Genomic DNA, 14039 nt, shown 5'->3' on the forward strand with positions numbered 1-14039 from the left:
ACGTCTGTATGTCTCTCACGCACAACCGTTATGTTGGTCTGGACTTAAATTATAGGCCTATATGTAAGGGATAATGTTGTACAGAACGCAGGTCATTATCGGGAAAATAAGCCCCGACAGGGCGAACCGGACCCCGACGCGAAGGGGCCTGAAGGGTATTATTTTCGATAACGACCGGCGACGTTCTATACATTATCCCGCTCATTACACGGCTCCTTGCCAAAACAAAACAGTATCTTCACACGGTGTGTCTTTTTACAATTACCATTCCTAGTGTTGATCAGCAGAGAAATAGTCCGCCAAAGATGTTGACGTCACTTAGCAACCGGACACGCTGAGGTGGGGTTGATGAGTTACCGGACTACTTACGGAGTGGTAAGAAAGACGTGAATCAGGCAAAAACAACCACTTTCCTTGACCCCGGTCTAGTTTGGTGTGCATAAAAGTACAGACGGACCAATTGCAAACTGCTGCAACTGCTGATGCCATCTCTCTAAGTTAAAAACTAGCCGCACCCAGCCCAAACCAATCTGAATAATTGTATAGGCCTACATGTCGATTATAGCGGACCACATCACCTCTTCTATTCTGCATGGAGTTATATTCCGATCAGAGAATTGTATTCCGATTGAGGCGTATATATGATCATTTTTTATTCCGGTTGAGCTGTTCTTCCACTTCTTATCGGATCAGAAGTGTCCATTTAAACGCTGCTACTGCAAGCCATGCAAAATTCTGCAAGATGGTCTGCGTCCTCCTCCTGCTGCCGTCTCCATCCTGCAGTGTCGACCTCCCGGAGCTCACAGTAGACAGGGGACGCCACCTCCACTGCAGAACATCCCTCCTCCTGGCTGCACAGCTCATCTCACGGCTCTCCCTCCTTTCACAGTATCGGCAGCTACTGCAGGGCGTCGGGAGAGAGCGTCTGCATTAGCATGGCGTGCCCCTGCGCTGTGCACCACACTGAAGCTATAGGACTGCATCTCCTCAATCTACCGTGCGACCTGCCCTTCTGGCTCCTTGAAAGACATGAGCCACTGGAGCGCGGATTGGTCAGTCCTTATGGTGAAATGCAGACCACAGAGGTAATATTTGATGTGGCGTACAGCTCTGGCCAGCAGCTCGCGACGAGTGATGCAGTGGTGGCATTCAGCTTTGTTAAATGTCCTGCTGTAATACGCCACCACCCGATCCCCTTCCGGCCCCTCCTGTGCCAGCACGGTGCCACTGCCAACGTTACTAGCGTCCGTGTCCAGGATGAAGGGCAGGAGTGCACCGGGGCTTTGGTGAGAGCTCCCTTGAGTGTCTTGAAGGCAGACTGGCAATCCTCCGCCCACACAAACTCCCTGTCCTTCTGTAGCAGGCGGAACAGGGGAGCGGCCACACAGGAGAAGCCCCTCACAAAGCGTTTGTAGTAAGACGTCAGTCCGAGGAAGCTTTTCAGCTGTCTGGTGTCAGTGGGGGTGGGCCAGTCCTGGACAGCTTGCACTTTGTCCTCCATGGTGCTAATGCCTTCTCCCCCCACCTTGTGCCCAAGGAAAGTTACCTCTCTCCTCAGGAAATGGCACTTATCAGGATGAAGCTTCAAGCCCACCACAGTTACTCTCTCCAGAACCGGACGCATCGAGGCAAGTGCTGTCTTGAAGGATCCCCCGTGTGCCAGTATATCGTCCAGGTGGACGATACACTGCTGCCGGGGGATGCCGGCGAGCACTCTGTACATCAGCCTCACGAAGGTCGCAGGTGCATTGCAGAGGCCAAAAGGGAGGACCCGAAACTGCCACAATCCTCTGCTAGTGCAGAATGCAGTCATGCAGGCGAGAGGGCACTGGAAGTAGCCAGAGCGGAGATCGAGTGAGGAGAACCAGGATGACCCAGCTACGACATCTAAGGCCTCATCAATGTGCAGGATGGGGTATGAGTCCTTCCTTATTACCGCGTTAAGTGGCCTGTAGTCGACACAGAACCTCCACTTATCCCCCTTCTCAGGCACCATCACCATGGCTGCTGCCCAGGGACTAACTGAGGGCTCTATGAGGCCCGCCTGCTGCATCTCCCACAGTGCCTGGTCCGCAGCCTCCTGGCGGGCCAAGGGCAGGCGACGCGGGCGCATTCTGATGGGCCTCTTATCCTCAGTGTCGATTTCATGCTGCACTACGATCTGACCCACATTGCTCTCATTCAAGGCAAAGCCGTCCTTAAACTCCGCCAGTTGACGTCAAAGCTGCTCCTGCTGTTGAGGGTCTAGTCCATCACAGTGCCCCTGTCAAATTGCCCACACAGTAGACAGCACAGTCCACTCACCTGTCTGGGGAAGCTGGGCAGGGCAGGGGAAGGGGCCCAGGCTCACAGAGTTGGGTGTCGGGGTGGCAAGGGAGTAGTCTGCAGGGGCCGCAACATTGACACGAGGGGATGGGAGGAAGGGGGAAGGGTTACGGAAAGAGGACTGGGTCAATGGCCAGGGATCGGGAAGACAGGGTGGTTGGAAGGTCTTTGAAAGGGGGCTGGGGACGTGTGACTGGTCCATCTGGGCTGTTGTCGGTGTGGGCCTGATGTAGGAGGTGTTTGGCGGGGCAATATAGACTGTTGGCCCTCCTTGGACGCCAAATGCCCCCCTCTCCAGGTCCAGCTGGCAGCCTGTGCACCGCAGGAAGTCTAGCCCTAGGATACAGGGGTCCTGCACAGCTGCTACCCACACTGGGTGGAGGACAGTTTTTCCCCCCCACACAGATGGACAACAACCCCTTCCCTTTCATGGGAGCCCTCTCCCCTGCGACTGTGCGGAGCTGCACAGGTTGGAGTACTGTCCAGCCTAGCAAAATGTCTGGCCTCACCAGGGTCACTGTAGACCCTGTATCGACTAAAGCCAAACAGGCCACCCCAACAGTGACAGGAACATGACAAAAGTGCCCCGCCCAGGTCTACCCCACCACAACAACAGGCTCCAGGAGGCCGTCTACTGCTTCTGGGGGGGGTGGAGCCCCGATCCCCCCGGCTGCGCTGGTGGGCTCCAGACGATGACCGTGGGGGTACGGGGGCAGGGGCTCGGGTCTCCCTAATTATGCAGACCCTGACTCGTTTCCCTGGGCTCTCACAGCTTTTTCTGCTGCCCGCAGCCCCAGCAGACCCTCTGCCCTCGACGAGACGGGGAGCGGCGGTCCGCCTGCATAATGACAGCACGGACGAGTTCAGTGAGCTCGTCCACCCAGGTTGGCTTCTGTGAGTCCTCACTCTTCTCCCTTGCCGATCTCACCATCAGCTGAGGAGCAGGATGACTGTTGATCGCTCCAGCCCACACCAGCTCCCCCTCTATGGCCATCTCCAGGGCCTCTTGCAAGGTCTGCGGGTGGGCTAGCTGGGTCTGCGTGCATAGTTCTGAAGGGGAAAGGGCTGGGAGAAACTGATCCCGAGCGGGTTCGCTCTGCACGACTGGCGGCATGTGGGCGTATGCTCGCCGAGACATGCTCGTCTCTCGATCGGGCCAAGCAGCAACAAACGTGACTATGCGTCTTCCGCCAGACACATCGCAAGCTGCAGCGCTCTGACCTTCACTGACCATCCGGCAGCATCGGCCAAAAGTTCAAATTGGGCGTGGAAAGCTTCCCAGTCAGCCTTACCGGTGTATCTAGGCGTCTGGATGGACACTGGGCTCGATGTGAGAAAGGCGCCGCCATGTCTGTCGCCGTCCAGTGGCGGCCACGGGCAGTCGGCGCTGCGAACTATGCGGGAAAGATCATTTTTTTCAACGGTGGCCGGTTCCCGTAGGGTTCTTCCCCTCACCAGAGACCCTGAAGCTACTCCACACGCCCCCTCGCCGTAGTCGCCCTTCTCTATCTTCACCCGACCGCAGGGACCATTATTGTTGTTAAGAAAAAGCGACAACAAAAACAGAGCTAACGGCGACAGCAACTTCAGCCGAATCGCCGAACAGGACAGAGAAAAAATTATAATTGTAAAAAGCTTTCACTTCTGACACCAATGTAATGACCTCGCCGGTGACATAACGATGTCCAGTCATGAGTACTTGAAGGAACTTTAATGTAACAAATCAGGTCACTGAAACCTGTAACCAACGGCAAAAATCCACACTAACAACAACCGGTTACCCGGACAACCCCCAACCCCCAACCCGGTCCCTTCAACATGCAAGTCCCCACCCTCCTGTTCTCCCAAGGCCCACCCCCAGCTGACCTGATGATTTGCCCCCCACACTGATTGACAAGAGGAACATTCCAATGCATGCACATTGAACAACTGGCATAACGGATAACAGAATACAATCCAACACATAACACACAAACTCTTTAAATGTCCCAGGGCCGCTACAATATATACATATATTAGAGCTGTCAAGCGATTAAAATATTTAATCGTGATTAATCGCATTAATGTCATAGTTAACTCACGATTAATCGCAAATTATTTTTCTATGCTAAATATCCCTTGATTTTTTTGTCCCATAATTCTTCTCATTTTAATTCTCTTATCAACATGGTGAAGTGCATCGGCTTGCCTTGTGCAAATGATTTTTTATTGATAACAACATTGGCATATACTGATCAAAACAGGACGATACAAAAAAAGAGCCTATAGTGCAATTAAACGACTGCTTTGAACAAATGTCATTTGAACTTAACAGTCAGGCTACTGCTTCTTTGTTTTGAGCCAAAGAAAAAAAAAAATTATTATTATTATTTATTTTTTTTAAATACAATAATTGCGTTAATCGCGCGATAAAAATTTTAACGCCGTTAAATTTGGTTTGCGTTAACGTCGTTAATAACGCGTTTAACTGACAGCTCTAATATATATATATAATGTTTACAGATTCCTGTTAGACCATATTTATTATGTACGGAGACCACCAGACCTCCTCGAGCAGATAAGAGAACTGCTCAAAGCATACGATGAATGGGCCTGGGGGAGTGTGCAGCAGCGAGCCTTCGAGGTGCTGCGTCGAGAACTGAGCTCACCCGCTGCCTTAGCAGAGTACTGCCAAAACAGAGACACAAAGGTTGCAGCAGATGCTTCGTCATTTGGGCTCGGAGGGGTTTTGTCTCAGAAGCAACCGTCAGGGGACTGGCGTTCAGTTGCCTTTATCTCCCGCAGCATGAATGAACCTGAGCTTAGATACGCCCCGATTGAAAAAGAAGCGCTGGCGCTGACCTGGGCGTGTGAACGCTCTCAGTCTTTTCTAGTTTGGATGGACTTTCTCATACAGAAAGACCACAAACATCTCATCTTCCTAATGGGCAGCAGAACCCTTGACAATTGACAAAGTTTGAGAACCACTGGCATACAAGATTGAACACGTGCCAGGGAAAAATCTTGTCACAGCAGACGCACTTTCCAGGGCTCCTATCCAAACCCCACCTACAGAGGAGGAAATGCAGCTGGAGACAGATGTCAGGTTGTACATCAACAACATAGTGGGAAACTTGCCTGCATCAGAGGGTAGACTGGTTCAGATCATGGCCACACAGGACACAGATGATATCTGCAAAATACTAAAAAACATGGTGCAGACTGGATGGCCTAACAGAAAGGCTCTCAAACCAGAACTTCAACAGTACTGGCAGTATCGCCAGGATCTGCTGGTAGCAGACGGTCTGCTAATGAAGGGTAAAAGACTTGTCATCCCCGTTACTATGCAAGAGGAGATGCTCAACAAGATTCATGAAGGTCACCAGAGCATGACAAAATGTATCGCCAGAGCAGTCTGTATGTTGGCCGTGTCTGACCAAACATATAAAACACAAAGTGGAAAACTGATATGTGCAAACGAAGTTCACAACGCACCACAACCACTGCTGATGACGCCATAACCTGCTAGACCAGGGGTCGGCAACCCTAGGCACGCGTGCCATCACTGGAACATGGCAGCATAATCATTGGCACACTTGGGGAAATAAATAATCTTAATTTTTTGTTTTATTATTATTATTAAAAAATGTCAACGCACAATGCGGAAGCATGGTGATGCTACCGATTTTTTTTGCACTTTATTCTGTTTTGGGCATTTCCTCCCAGTGCAAATATGTTTCAATGAGTTACTGAAAGCAGTGTTCTGAAATGGGATCAATTAACAGTTTTTAAACCTATGTTGTGAGTGATAGGGAAGAAAATATTGAAAATATCGTGGCCTGTTTGCATGGCCTTGACATGGTTTTGCAAAGCTGTACATGTCTTAAAGATATTGATGTGGATGGTTCCAACATTCTCATGTAACATATGTTTCTTACGTTTCTCACTGTGAAAATATGTTTTTGAATGATTTTCTAAAACTAGTGTTTTAAGATGGGACATATTATGTAATATGTAATATAATATGTAAGCTCATGTTGCAAATATAACAACAAAAAAAACTTTAAAATGTTGATGCATGATCGTGGACTATATGGAAATAATACAATTCCAGGTCTCCTGGAAATGTTTTTATAATTCAGTTTACTATTTAATATATTGTTGCTTAAGGCGCACTCATTAACGAGAAAATGTAAAACTGGAACTGGAACTGGAACTGGTTATTGACTACTTCTCACGCTACATTTAAATAGCTAACCTCACCTCAACTACCACGGCCCATGTAAAGGAGAAGTTGAAGTCCATATTCGCACGCCATGGAGTCCCAGACACTGTCGTCTCCGACAACAGCCCCGAATTCTCTGCAACTGAGTTTGCGGACTTCGCTGGGGAATACGACTTCAGCCACGTGACCAGCAGCCCCCTTAATCCGCAGAGCAACAGGGAAGCTGAAAGAGCTGTGCCGACGGTGAAATCTCTCCCGGGTAAGAGAGAGGATCCACACAAGGCATTCATGTCTTACAGGGCTATTCCGTGTTCACATGGTTCATCCCAAGCACAGCTATTGATGGGTCGGCATATCAGAACACCTTTGCCTGTAAGCCAGGAGAAACTACAGCCAAAGTTACCTAACCTCCACGCCTTCAAAAGGAAGGATCAAGACATGAAGGAGAAACGATCTTCCTAATTCAATAAAAGACACTGAACAAAGAAAGACAAAAGAGCTCAGACCAGGGCAAGGGTCTGGGTGAAAAACCCCACTCCGAGTCTCAAACTGTCAGAGGCCCAGCTCCAACACCAAGATCTTAAAACGTTGACCTACCCTCGTGGAGTCTACAAAGAAATAGACTCCACATTAGGGTCATTCCAGAGGCTCCTACCGTGACCAGATCACGGGGGGTTACATATAGTTTAAATATCTTGGCCTTTGGCTCGACTCCCAACTCACTTTCAGACCTCGGATCCCCTAATTAAAAAAACAAACTGCAGCTTAACAATGTTATATTGCTCAATTAATTGTTTTAGATTACAAATTATTACTCACATTCCATTGCCTATAATTGATTATGCAGATGTTGTTTATCAGAACACAGCCAAAACCAATCTCAAACCTCTGATTGTGATTGATAATATTTTCTGCAGATTTGTTTTGAGGTGTCCATTCAGAACTCATCACTGTCATATGTATCAGTCTTTGAACCAGCTTCACTGGTTCAAAGACTTCATTCATTTTATTCCATATCGTTCATCTCAAGAAATACAGACCATCTTTTATTTTTTGTTCAAAGAATAGCCAAAGAAATTGGGAGGAGAGCCTTTACATTTAAAGCCCTTTTCTACTTGGAATGGCTTACCTAGGTCTCTTGGAGCCATTTCCTCTTTTCACCAGTTTTAGTGGCCTCTTCTTAATCATTTGCATACAAGCTGAAACAGTTTTTCCTCATGCTGGATTTTTTTGTTTTTGTGTGTTTGTTTGTTTCCTTTTCTGTGTCTATGTGTACATGAATGACCCTAACTGTAACTGTTTAAAGTCTAATAACTAATGGTTGGTATGGGGAGGGTAAAATAATAAAATAATAATACATTTAATTTAGAGGCGCCTTTCAAGACACACAAGGTCACCTTACAGAGCATATAGTCATCATAAATCGTTAAAAAAAAAAAAAAAATTGTGGAAAAAATAAATAAATAAATAAACATAATAAATAAAAAATAAATAAAACAAAAACAAGACAAAACAAAACAAACAAACAATCACGTTAGACGTTGTGTGCGAGTTTGAACAGGTGAGTTTTGAGTTGTGACTTGTTAAGGTTGTAAGGGTGTCTGACTTTTTTATGTGTGGGGGGAGGGAGTTCCAGAGCCTGGGTGCTGAACAGCTGAATGACCGGGCACCCATTGTAGTGAGTCGTGATGTGGAGATACATAGTAGTCCAGCAGAGGTTGAGCGGAGGGAGCGGGAGGGAGTGTATTCTTGGAGGAGGTCGTAGAGGTAACTAGGGACTAGGTTGTGGAGAGCTTTGTAGGTGAGGAGTAGGGTTTTGTATGGGTGGTTATGGTGTGACTGAAAGCTTTTGTCTGTCTGTATGTTTGTAATGTATGGTTTATCTCAAGGGCTTTCCGCTGAATACAATTTAAGAATGGACTTGATATGAAGTATCAAGTGTCTCTGTTTATTAAACCTGCACAGAATGTAAACAATCCTGTTACAGTCAGCCTTCCACGAATTTAGCCTTTATTCAATTATTATTAATTAAATTGTGATTGGGGAGGGCCGCATGTCAATAGGCTCATTTTAATAACTATCATCAAGATACCTTCTGGTGCTCAATTCGCACAAGCACCAAGGCCTACTGAGATCTTTGGCATGCCATCAAGACAGATGCTTGTGAAGACCGTAAATGGACTTGCGGGGCATCTTTTTGCCAGCTACGCCCACTGGAATTATGAGGAGAGAGAGCAAGAGAGCGATGGTGCATCTTCAGAGGCAGTAGATGGGACATTGTCGAGTGTGCAAGGGGAAGCTCTGTGTCCTAATAAAGAAGAGAGCTCGACTCAGAGTGAAAGTGACCTAGCTTTAGATCTGCAGCAGGCCATTTCAATGACCACTGAGCCAGCTTTAGAAGAAATGAAAGACGGTGACTTCATGAACATTCTAACCAAAGAGTATTAGCGTTTCCTATCTGCGGCCAATTTGTCGATATTCCGAATCCGCCGGAGAACAGAGTCGATCAATGCTCTCTGCTTCTTGAAAGCACACTTCCGAGAGGAAAATAAAGAACGGCAGGGTGAGAATTGAATTGTAAACTAAAATAAATAGGTAGCCTAAATAAATAGTTGTCACGAGTTCAATGCCATGCTGATAGTGTGGCGGAGTTAGGCTTTTTGTTTTATTAAAGTAATAAATATGAAATTTCAATTCAGGCTTTTGTTTTACATTGGCCTATGGCCCTGTCTTTTTGTGGTGCACAGTTGTACAAAGAAATATTTGGTTTACTTTGAGTGATTGATACTGATACTAGTTCATACTGCGGCAGTATTTAGGCTTTTTTTTTTTTATTAAAGATCCCATGGCATTTAAATGTCACTTTCTGAGGTTTTCTAACATTAATGAGTTCCCCTAGCCTACCTCTGCTCCCCCAGTAGCTAGAAAATGTTGTTGGGTGTAAAAGGAGCACTAGGCATTCTGCTCCACCTTTGAAAAAACGAAGCTCCGACGCGCCGTATTGGAATTTCCCCGTATGTCGTCATAAGGGGAGATGCCACCTCCCCTTTCTCTGCCTTGCCAGCCCAGAGAATTTGGTCTGCCAATGAGATACGACCTTGCAAGCGCCACATCTGTGTTGTACACATAAGCATTCTGCTGTTGGTGTTATGGCGCATAACACGTCTGTTCTTTGACGTCTCTAGTATTTCAACAACAAGACTGTAGTTGGGGTTATCTCAGTCATGGTTTGAGAAGGAATTGGTGGATAGCAAATTTGGCATTGAGCGGTTTAGTCTACTTAAGATTGATGAGGAAGTGGAAGAACCAGAGACGACGGAGAACCCGACACAGTCGTTTGTGATTCATAATGTCGTCTGGAGGCACACAGAGGTTTTGGCCTTGATAATATGTATTATATGATATAGATATGTATGTATTATATGATATTATTTAGATATAGAGCTCCTGGAGTGTAAGGCAAGTGTTGTACACTTCTTTGTTATTTGGATAAACGTTCTGCTGTCTGCGCGTAACACGTCGGACTCTTGTCTCTGGTATTTCCACATCGAGACTCGTAGGGGCGGTTATCTCAGCCATGGTTGAGAAGGAATTGGGGGAAAGGAACTTTGGCTGTGACTCCCTGATGTACTTGAACCCCGACATGGAGGAGAAAGGGATTGTTGTCCTCAAATGTCTCCCGCTTGTGCCCCCCTTCCCTCTGCCCGCTGCCGAGGGACCAACGCCTCGGCGCTGCCAGCTGCAGCAGCCAGTGGTGCCTAAGCTCTGCCCGCTGCCCAGGCGGCTGTCCCTCAGCAGGGAGGCTCCGTTGGGAGAGACAACCGCGGTCAACAATCGCGGGCAACAATCCCTTTCTCCTCCATGGCGTTGTTCAGTCTACTTCCGATTGATGTGGACGTGGAAGAACCAGAGACGTCGGAGAACCCAACGCGGTCGTTTGTGATTCATAATATCGTCTGGAGGCACACATGGCTTTATATGATATAGATATTTATTCATTATATGATATCATTTAGATATAGAGCTCCTGGACTGTAACGCAAGTGCTGTACACTTCTTTGTTATTTGGATAACCATTCTGCTGTTGGTGTTATGGCGCCTAACACGTCAGACTCTCGTCTCTGGTATTTCCACAACGAGACTCGTAGGGGGGTTATCTCAGCCATGGTTGAGAAGGAATTGGGGGAAAGGAACTTTGGCTTTGACTCCCTGAGTACATGAACCATGACACGGAGGAGGAAGGGATTGTTGCCTGTGAATGTCTCCCAAGAATTTCTCAAGCTTTAGGGACCACCACCTCTGCGCTGCCCGCTGCCAAGGCGGTGGTCCCTCGGCATTGCGGGCAATAATCCCTTGCTCCTCCATGTCGTGGTTCAGTCTACTTCAGATTGATTTGGACGTGGAAGAACCACCAACGCAGTCGTTTGGCCGCAACCTGCTCAGGGCCACACCCCCACCCACCTCCTTGACCCGCCTCCCACCTCCTCATTTGCATTAAAGCTATAGACACGAAACGGTGCGTTTGGGGAAAGCTCTTTGTGCGAATGGCTCGTAGTGGCTGTAATTCTGCACCACGGTTGAACTTGTATGCGTTTAAAAGAGATATATGCCTGCCCTGCCCAAGAAAGAAATATTTGGTTAACTTTGAGTGATTATTCCAGTTTGCAGCTGCTTTCAAATCTCAACAGCCAAATAATTAATTTAGTATGAATGTTTAGGAATCATTCAATGGTTTACTTTAACAGATTTCGTCAAGGGTTGCCTAGATTTTTAGAAGACAAGTGACAGACAATCCACCTGATCCATTGATCATTGCAAACTGTGTTGATGGACATGAACTGTTTTATTTTACCCTAATAATGATACAAATAATATAAAATATGTCAGTTTGGGATTTGGGAACGAATATTTGAATGATACATTAGGCTTACTTGGGCAAAAAAATTATATAAAAACACAAGAAATCCAAAATGTAGGGTTCAAGATCAAGGTCTACTCATGGCTCCATCTAGCGGTCTATGACCCAATAGTCCAACATTATGACAGAATCTCCCCCTCTAGGAATGCCTCCTGGCATTCCCAGGACGATCAGGATGCTGTTGGTGAAAGTCTCTGATCAGGGTCTTGTCGACAATATTCCGAGAAGGAACCCATGAACGTTCTTCAGGGCCGTAGCCTTCCCAATCCACCAAGTACTGGACTGACCTCTGGACCCGACGGGAGTCCAGCAGCCGATTCACCGTGTAGATTGGTCCACCATCAACCATCCGGGGTGGAGGAGGGGGCTTGAGGGCAGGGGCCAAAGGGGAGGTAAGCACGGGTCTCAAACATGAAACATGAAAAGTGGGGTGGACTTTCATGGACCGGGGCAGTTGGAGTCTGTAGGCGACTGGATTAACCCGGTGCTTAGCAATCGACATTAGGTGGAAACAACACAGAGAACAGAAAGACAGAATTGGCGCCATCTAGCGGTCTTTGACCCAATAGTCCAACATTATGACACGCCCGACACGCCCTCGGTCATCCGTCGACGGACGCATGTAGTGTGAACCAGGCGTAAGAGGATAATCAATGACATGAACAGATAGGGACTCCAGAAAATGAACAGATGAATTCCATAAAAACAGGCTTAACAGGGACACTCCTGCGCTCAAAACGAGCGAGCAGCTTAGCGTTAAGGTCTTTGGCCTCGATTGGGAAGTCAAGCAGCTCAGTCTCAATGTCAAGTTGTAGCACCTCCTCCTGGTCGATAAAACTCTCGTCTGCTCCGGAATCCAATTTAATTGTGAGGAGTAGTTTCTGGTCGACCACAGGAAGGCGGCATTGATCAACGGACGAGAAACCGAGGGGCTAAGGGCACAACTTGTTATGACCCCCCGGGCTACTAGCGAGGCTGCTCGTTTCCCGGGCGAATAGGACAGACTGAAAGGAAGTGTCCAAATTGACTACAATACAGGCAGGCCCTGGTCAGCATGCAGAACTCTCTCTCCTCCGGGGATAGGATAGGCGGGTACACCCTAATTGCATGGGCTCAGGCTGGGAAGAACTTGAGGGTCCGCAAAGGGAATAAAAAGAGCTCGGAATTCGATGACAAAGACGGTGCTGTGGGAACATTATCGTCTCGAAGCATCCTTACCACGTATCTGATGGTCAAAAACCTTGCGCATCTCCTCCTTGAAGTCAGGGTAGGAAGAGCAAATATCGGAGCTGCGCTCCGCCTCCCATACACCCGTAGACCAAGTGAGAGCCCCCCTCTTAATGCATCAATCAGCTAAGCACTCCGGGATTTGTTGTCGGATAAGTCTGGGGCTGTTGTTCGAAAAACAATGAACAGTGCAAGAGAAACGATCCATAGGACCAAATGCATGATTTGAGAAAATTCCCGAAAACTAGAACCGATCTCTTATGCCGCGTTTCCACTGCAGGGTGCGGAACGGATCGGATTGCAAAGGTGCGGTAGGGAGGGGGCGGTATAGCCCAGCTCAGTTCCGAGGTCGCGTTTCCATTGCCGACATTGCCTTTGTGGTAGGCTGGATGTCGATCGCCGCGGCAGCTACGTAAACATCGTAAACAACGTCTTCCTCCGCAAGAATGCAGACGAACGTCTACACCTCCTTGTTCGCCCAAGCAAGCGTTTTACGCAACATGTTAATTGTAAAGAATAATACCTCGAAGCTACTGTTTGTTTGTTTTTATCCCCGCGTCACCCGGAAGTGATGATTCTGTCGACCAATCAACGGAGGGGGTGTGTAGCTAGAATTTCCCGGGACCCTTTCAGGCGTCTGGTCTCGTTTTCAGTACCCCAACGGAAGAGTCCTGAAAACGAGGCCAAAACTGGCCAAAACGGGTACGGCTAAGTCCGGGTGACGCCCACTTTTGGCGGTCCGATCCGTTCCGCACCCTGCAGTGGAAACGCGCCATTAAAGTGCCTGGTCATGCCCAAAGAGGGCTTCTTCTTCTTCTACAGGGTTTGTGGTAGAAAATAACCGAATTCAAAAAAGCCGAGTGAGGTTTGCAAAGACACTCCAGAATGACTCCTTATAAACCCAATCCTTTCATAATATGAGGCCAGACTTACATAAAATGTTGATTTGCATAACATATTTTTCCAGGTCCCAGCTTTACCCTTGAACATACATTAACTGTATGTTACAGACTGCAGATCATTCAGAACTCAGCCGCCCGGATCATCACCCGCACCAAATCATCTGACCACATCACCCCTGTCCTCATTCAACTTCACTGGCTCCCAGTACACTACCGCATCCAATACAAAACCCTACTCCTCACCTACAAAGCTCTCCACAACCTAGCCCCCAGTTATCTCTGCGACCTCCTCCAAGAATACACTCCCTCCCGCTCCCTCCGCTCAACCTCTGCTGGACTACTATGTATCCCCACATTACGACTCACTTCAATGGGTGCCCGGTCATTCAGCTGTTCAGCACCCAGGCTCTGGAACTCCCTCCCCCCACACATAAAACAGTCAGACACCATTTCAACCTTCAAG

The sequence above is a fragment of the Gadus morhua genome, chromosome 3 (genome assembly GCF_902167405.1).
Source record: "Gadus morhua chromosome 3, gadMor3.0, whole genome shotgun sequence".
In the NCBI taxonomy this organism is placed as follows: Eukaryota; Metazoa; Chordata; class Actinopteri; order Gadiformes; family Gadidae; genus Gadus; species Gadus morhua.